Source organism: Chlorocebus sabaeus, chromosome 14, assembly GCF_047675955.1.
Source record: "Chlorocebus sabaeus isolate Y175 chromosome 14, mChlSab1.0.hap1, whole genome shotgun sequence".
NCBI classification, from domain to species: Eukaryota; Metazoa; Chordata; class Mammalia; order Primates; family Cercopithecidae; genus Chlorocebus; species Chlorocebus sabaeus.
In genome coordinates, this window is record NC_132917.1 from 65003882 (window position 1) to 65012123 (window position 8242).

At 43.2% G+C, this 8242-nt stretch overlaps 1 non-coding gene across 1 annotated transcript; it reads left to right on the forward strand.

Annotated features, from left to right (window-relative positions):
- Positions 1–2112: 2112 nt before the first annotated feature.
- Positions 2113–2309, forward strand: LOC119627420 (small nucleolar RNA SNORA74). Its single transcript, XR_005243614.1, has one exon. It is a non-coding gene; the product is annotated as a small nucleolar RNA SNORA74 (small nucleolar RNA).
- Positions 2310–8242: the final 5933 nt, after the last annotated feature.

The window sequence follows — 8242 nt, forward strand, 5'->3', positions numbered from 1 at the left end:
TTTTCAATAATAAGACAGGGTTTACACCTGCCATTTTATTTTTGGTTTTCTGTTTGTCCCCTCTGAAAAAAACACGTTTTAGGTTCTCCAAGGTATCCTCTTGGCATTGTTCTACAAGTGTGGGATTAAGAAGGTGGCATTCCAGCTCTCCTCCCTCAGGGACTGGGCTCTCTCCCCTTTCTATAGCCTTGATAGAACTGAGGAGTCTAAGAATTGTAAAACAGGTTTTCTCCCATTCTCTTCGAAAATTCCTCCTAGGCAGAGAGGACTGTTAGCTTCAGCTGACTTTGTTAAACTGATTATCTGTTCACTGGTGCCACAGTGGATGCTGAAATGAAGGAGCCCCACTTCATAATCTTGAGACATTTATTTACATGTCTCTCTCTCCTTCTAGATTGTGAATAATATGTGGACAAGATCTGTACATCATTCGTCATTGTATCCCTGGCAGCTACCAGATGTGGATGCCTTATTTACTAATACTTAGCCCAAAAAGATCAGACATGTTTTTAACTCTTTATTTTTAAGTAATTCAAACTTACAGAAAAGCTACAAGAATTCTACAAAAGTTCTCTGATACCTTTTGCCCAATTCACCAATTGCTCATATTTTGGCACATTAGCTCTATCATTCTCTCTTTCAGGAATCAGTCTTTTTTTTTTTTTAATCCTTTGTTCAACTTACTTTCATTTCCATTTAGTGCCTTATATTAGTTGTCTTTTCTCTCTGAATTTACCAATTTTCATACACCAACAAAAGGGAGGAGAGGGAGTAAAAAGGACCAGATGAACTTGTGAACCATTGGCTTTTCATCCATTGAAAGCTACGAGATTGGCCAGGTATGGTGGCTCATGCCTGTAATCCCAGCTCTTTGGGAAGTGGGTGGATTGCTTGAGGCCAGGATTTCAACATCAGCCTGGGCAACATGGCAAAACTCTGTTTCTACAAAAAATACAAAAATTAGCCAGGTGTGGTGGTGGCAGGAAGGCTGAAGTGGGAGGATCGCTTGAACCCAGGAAGTAAAGACTGCAGTGAACTGTGACCGCAGCACTGCACTCCAGCCTGGGTGACAGAGTAAGTCCCTGTCTCAAAAATAAATAAATAAATACAACTATAAGATTTATTACTGAGACACTAAGAAAGGCATTTAACATGTCTATAAATATGGTCAAGCTAGAAAAAAAGAGGAGCTACCTTCTAGAATAGGCTATTTTTACCAGCAGAATTGCTATAGAAAATAATTACGTTGCATTACATAAATAGCTCTTCCTGGGAGCATAATGATAACTCTGCTTTTGCTTTTTAAGAAGTCAGCCAAGAAAGGTTGGGAGAAATCTACTATATTGTCAAAAAGTAATTTTTCATACTAGTCTGAGGGGCTAACAGCATTTAGGAAGAACCTGGCTTGCCATGGAATGTAGAGGATGTAGGTGAGTGTTAATGACAGTAGATTTCATGGCCGGGAACCGTGACTCACTCCTGTAATCCTAGCACTTTGGGAGGTTGAGGAAGGCAGATCATTTGAGGTCAAGAGTTCAAGACCAGCCTGGCCAACATGGTGAAACCCTGTCTCTACTAAAAATACAAAAATTAGCCAGGCGTGCTGGCGTGTGCCTGTAATCACAGCTACTCGGGAGGCTGAGGCATAAGAATTGCTTAAACCCAAGAAGCAGAGGTTGCAGTGAGCTGAGATCCCACCACTGCACTCCAGCCTAGGTGACAGAGTGAGACTCTGTCTAAAAAAAAAAAAAAAAAAAAAAAAAAGTGGATGTCAAAGATACGTCTTCATATCCCATAGGACACTTGTTTAAATTTTGCCAGGTCAAAGGGGGATTATTCTTATTCTGATTTTAACCCACACTGATTCTAATATATTGAGTTATGTCATTTTCCTTTAAGGAAGTACAAAGTTTCAATGAAACAGCTGAATTGACAGGAGTTCCAAGAATTGCAACAAACAGAATAAAAAGAACAATGAAATCATTCACAAAAGAGGCCATTCACAGACAGCTTGGTACCACTGCAGTAAAAAAAAAAAAAAAAAAAAAAAAATTAGAACAAACTGGAGTGAAAGGAAAGTATAGTTCAGGATTCTGGATTTTAAAAGTTTTATCCAGCAGTCATTAGCTCTCCTGGCTAGCGTGATACCTGTGATGGTGTTTCACTGTTGGAACAGCAAGCACTGTCTTCATTGAGGCTTGGCTGCAGCTGCTGTTTTGGTGTGGGGCCAAGTACCTTTGGGCAGTGTTTCGCACCTCTGAGAGTGAAATGACTCCTGTGGATTAAGTCCTAATCTGAGTGCAAACAATCTTTTCTGTTAAAAAAAAAAAATTAGTTTTGAGGCCAGGCGTGGTGGCTCGTGCCTGTAATCCCAGCATTTGGGAGGCTGAGGCGGGCGGATCGCTTGAGGTCAGGAGTTCGAGACTAGCATGGCCAACATGGTGAAACCCCGTCTCTACTAAAAATACAAAAATTTAGCTGGGCCTGATGGCATGCACCTGTAGTCCCACGTACTCAGGAGGCTGAGGTAGGAGGATCGCTTGAACCCAGGAGGTATAGGTTGCAGTAAGCCAAAATTGCACCACTGTCCTCCAGCCTGGGAGACAGAGCAAGATTCTGTTTCAAAAAAAAAAGTTTTGGGTTAAGTTTAATTTCTTTTCTTTCAAAAAAAAAAAAATATATATATATATATATATATATATATATATATTTTAGAGACAGGGTCTTGCTATGTTGCCCAGGTTTGTCTTGATTCCTGAGCTCAAGAGGTCCTCGTGCCTCAGTCTCTCAAAGTCCTGGGATTACAGGTGTGAACCACCATGCCTAGCCAAGTTTAATTTTTTAATTTTTTATTTATTTTTTTGAGACAGAGTCTCGCTCTGTCGCCCAGGGTGGAATGCAGTGGCGCGATCTCCACTCATTGCAAGCTCTGCCCCCCAGGCTCATGTCATTCTCCTGCCTCAGCCTCCCGAGTAGCTGGGACTACAGGTGCCCGCCACCTCACCAGGCGAATTTTTTTGTATTTTTAGTAGAGACGGGGTTTCACCATGTTCGCCAAGATGGTCTCGATCTCCTGACCTCGTGATCCACCTGCCTTGGCCTCCCAAAGTGCTGGGATTACAGGCATGAGCCACCGCGCCCGGCCTAATTTTTTTGTTTGTTTGTTTTTGCTTTTGTTTTGTTTTGTTTTTTGAGACAGGGTCTCACTCTGTTGGCCAGGCTGGAGTGCAGTGGTGTGATCACAGTTCACCGCAGCCACAACCTCCCAGGCCCAAGCAATTCGCCCACCTCAGCCTCCCAAGTTAGCTGGGACTACAGGCGTGCACCACCACACCTGGCTAATGTTTTGATTTTTCTGTAGAAATGAAGTTTCACTATGTTGTTCAGGCTGGTCTCGAACTCCTGGCCTCAAGCCATCCTCCCACCTCAGCCTCCCAAAATCCTGGGATTATAGGAGTGAGCCACTGGGCCCAGCCAAGTTTCATTTCTGACCTATAAACGTTATCATTATAAGTCCTTCTGCTAAAGAGATACAACCAAAGTGTACCTATTCATTCATTTCACAGATATTGCATGCCAGGCCCCACACTGAGCTGAGAACTGTTCTAGGCACATGATATGTAACAGCAAGTAAAACATCCCTATCCTCACCAAGCTGATATTCAAGTGAAGGAGACAGACGAGAAACATAATGCATAAGGAAATCAGGTAATGTGTTAGAAGGTGGTGAGCACTATAGTGAAATAAAATCAAGGTTAGGTGGATCTGGCATGTGTGGAGAAGCAAATTGCAATCTTAAGGGTAGACTTTGTTAGGAATTAATTTTAAGCAAATGGTGTAAATGTTTAGGGGAAGAACATTCCAGGAAGTGTTAACAGCTGCACAGAGTCCCAAGAAAGCAGTATAGTGGCTTATTCCGGAAACAGCAAAGAGGCCAAAGTGACTGCATAGTCGGCCAGGTGGGAAGGTCAAGGAAATTGGGTAGGGCCTGGGGCTGTTGAAGGATTTCAGTTTCCACTATTTCCTTGCTCGCTCTGAACAAAGCACTTTTAAGCAGAGAGAAACTCAATTTGGCTTTCATTTTAAAGGGTCTCTGTGGGCCAGGAGTGGTGGCTCATGCCTGTAATCCCAGCACTTTGTGAGGCCTAGGCGGGTGGATCACCTGAGGTCAGGAGATCGAGACCAGCCAGGCCAACATGGTGATACCCCATCTGTACTGAAAATACAAAAATTAGCTGGGTATGGTGGCAGTGCCTGTAATCCCAGCTACTTGGGAGGCTGAGGCAAGAGAAAGGAGAATCGCTTGAACCCGGGAGGTGGAGGTTGCAGGGAGCCAAGATCATGCCATTGCACTCCAGCCCGGGTGACAGAGCAAGATAATGTCTTAAAAAAAAAAAAAAAAGGAAAAAAAGGGTCCAGGCGCTGTGGCTGACGCCAGTAATCCCAACACTTTGCGAGGCTGAGGCAGTCGGATCACGAAGTCAGGAGATCGAGACCTGGCTAACATGGTGAAACTCCGTCTCTACTAAAAATACAAAAAAAAAAAAAAAAAAAAAAAAAACCAACAAATTAGCGGGGTGTGGTGGCAGGCGCCTGTAGTTCCAGATACTCAGGAGGCTGAGACAGGAGAGTGGGGGGAACCCGGGAGGCGGAGGTTGCAGTGAGCTGAGATTGCACCACTGCACTCCAGCCTGGGTGACAGAGTGAGACTCTGTCTCAAAAAAAAAAAGTGGGGGGATCTCTCTGGCTTCCCTGTTGAGAATAGACTGAAGGGGACAAGACAAAACAAGGAGACCAGGTGGGACAGGTGGGAGCCTACTGTTATGATCCAGGCTAGAGCTGGGAGTGGTTCAAACCAGCATGCAGAGTGGCAGGGGTAAAAAGGGATCACATTCTGGATGAGTTCTGCAAACAGAACCAACAGAATTTACAGAGGGATAGGATGTGGACTGGGAGAGAAAGAGAAGGGTCAAAGTGACTCCACGGTTTGAAGCCTGAACAACTACAAAAAATGGAGTTGTCTTCTGCTGAGGTGGGAAAGCTGCTGATGCAGCAGGCTTGAGGGTAGATCAGGAGTTCAGTTTTGGATGCACTGCTTTGACATCCAAATGGGGCCATAAGTGGGCTGTAGATATGTGAATCTGGAGTTCAGGAGAGAGGTCTGAGCAGGAGACATAATTTGGGAGGTGTAAGTATGTAGACAGATAATAGTTACTCACTTTTTTCCATCCTTTTAATATGAATGTTTTCAAACATACACAAATGCACATACATTTACTACATATACCTTCTACCTTCATTCAACAATTATTAACATTTTGCCATATTAGCTCTATATTTCTCTATCTTTTAAAAATAAAAATAGAGACAGGTTCTCACTTTGTTGCCCAGACTAGTTTCAAACTCCTGGGCTCATGCGATCCTCTCGCTCTGGCCTCCAAAAGTGCTGGTATTACAGGCATGAGCCACCACGCCCAGCCATATTTGTCTATTTATACACGCTTTTGTTTGTTTAACTGAGCCGTTTCAGAGTAGGAAACATCTTGTTGCTTCACTCTTGAATACTCTGGCATTCCTGAAAGAAATGTAAAATCCCCCAAATTAATGAGATAACAGAGCAAATGAAAGCAGATAATGACCAGGGTCAAGGAAGGAGCCCTGGGGCACCCCAAGGATAAGAGGTCTGGGAGAAGGAGCAACCATTAAGGGAGAAGGAACCTGAGAAAGTAGATGTAATGTAGAGTAGGCAGACATTTTCTTCTGATTGCTGATTTTTTTTTCTTTTTGAGACAGAGTTTCGCTCTTATTGCCCAGGGTGGAGTGCAATGGCGCGATCTCCGCTCACAGCAACCTCTGCTTCCCAGGTTCAAGCGATTCTCCTGCCTCGGCCTCCCTAGTAGCTGGGATTACCGGCACACACCACCACACCTGGCTAATTTTTGTATTTTTACTAGAGACAGAGTTTTACCATGTTGGCTGGGCTGCCCTTGAACTCCTAACTTGAGGTGATGTACCCAACAAAGCCCAGTAAAATTTTTTGTAGAGATGGGGTTTCACCACATTACCCAGGCTGGTCTTGAACTTCTAGACTCAAGTGATCTGCCTGCCTCGCCCTCCCAAAGTGCTGGGATTACAGGCATGAGCCACTGCACCCAGCTGATTGCTGAAATTTACCAAAATGTAAAGAGGCAGATACAAAAGGCATTCATGCAAATTTTCCTTCTAATTTCAGAATTTCTTCTTCACACTTGTGGAATAAACTATGTTTTTCTTAGTCTTCTTAAGACTGGGGTAATTATGAAAGGAATCAAATAATTCCTTTTGATTGTTTGAAATGAGCACCTTAATACACCCAGGGTAATAGACTCCATAAATAATGAAGAAATCAGCTGGGCATGGTGGCTCATGCCTGCAATCCCAGCACTTTGAGAGGGCGAGGCAGACAGATCACTTGAGTCCAGGAGTTCAAGACCAGCCTGGGTAATGTGGTGAAACCCCATCTCTACAAAAAAATTTACTGGGCTTTGTTGTGCACCTATAGTCCCAGCTACTTGGGAGGCTGTGGTGGGAGGATCACCTGAGCCTGGGAGGCAAAGGCTACAGTATGAGCTATGATCACCCTACCGTACTCCAGCCTGGGTGACAGAGTGAGACCTTGTCTCAGAAAAAAAAAAAAAAAAGATATCAAGTCACAATACTGCTGTCTGAATTGGCAAAGATTCAGTTCAGTTTTCAGCACTAACTCAAAGCAAGCCAATCAATCAAATTCAGAGGCTAATTTAGGAAATTAAGAAGCTGAATGAAAATTTTGATTTTTTTTTAACCACAGAGTTAACACTTTTTTAAAGGTGTTCCTCACATCAACCTACACAAAATAAACTATGGTTAAAAACTAAAAGTATGACAGTCCAAAGAAGAAGACATATTTAAATTTTTTTAAAAAACTAAAACTATTTTCATTCCTCATAAATATTATTCATAGCCTGTCCATAGCTAACATAAAATGGGGTATCTGTAGCTTCAGGGCAACCTCCTATCCTGTACCTGGTCCTTGGGCATAACCACAAAAAGATTGATTGATTGATTATTGAAAGGGGGTCTTGCTTTGTCACGCAGGCTGAAGTGCACTGACATGATCATGACTCATCACAGCCTCGAACTCCTAGGCTCGAAGGATCCTCCCTCCTCAGCTTCCTGAGCAGCTGGGACTACTACAGGCAAGAGCCACCACACCCAGCTCAAAAGATTGATTTTTAGATAGGAGGTTGCTAAGCAGTCAAGCAAATTTCATTCATTTTGGACTTCCTGAACACTGGAACCCCTCCTTTTATGACTCAGAAAATAACAACCAACAAATCATATGTGGAGCTAACATCAGACACGTACGTAACAATAAATAATAAAAAAGAAGTTGATGTTGGCTCTGGCTAGAAATCCAGAGATAAGGCCAGGTGCGGTGGCTCACACCTGTAATCCCAGCACTTTGGGAGGCTGAGGCGAGCAGATTGCTTGAGGTCAGGAGTTTGAGACCAGCTTGGCCAACATGGCGAAACTTTGTCTTTACTAAAAATACAAAAATTGGCCCGGTGTGGTGGTGTATGCCTGTAGTCCCAGCTACTCAGGAGGCTGAGGCAGAAGAATCGCTTGAACTTGGGAGACGGAGGTTGTGGTGAGTCAAGATCTCACCACTGTACTCCAGCTTGGGCGACAGATTGAGACTCTGAAAAAAAGAAAGAGAGAGAAAGAGAGAGAAAGAAGGAGAGAAAAGAAATCCAGAGATAAAATACACTGCATTGAAGACCAGGTAAATGCTTGGATCTAGCATTATGAATTTTATCCTAAGAGAATCTAAGTCTGGCCACTCGTGGGAGGCTGAATAGTAATTGCTAGTAACGAACTAATCAGCTTGGGAAATGTCTCTAAGCCCCTTCCCAGAGCCAGTTCCTTTTCTCTTCATTTCCTGTTCTTTGCCCAGGAACCTCTTCTGTCTCATTTTTCAGCCATGCACCAAGTTCGGAAAAGAAACTACCATTTCCTAGGCTTGTGTCTATATAGTTCAGAACAAAATGAAGTCCAGAACAGAATGAGCTCGATTCTGACCCACAGGGAGGGATTTAAAGAAGCAGAGGAAAAAAGAAAAAAAAAAAAAAAAAGTGGAGAAGAAAAGAGGAGGGACAGAAAAAAGGGAAGAAAATGGGAGGAAAGACTAGGATGACTATTTTTCCACTTAGTACACTGTCTA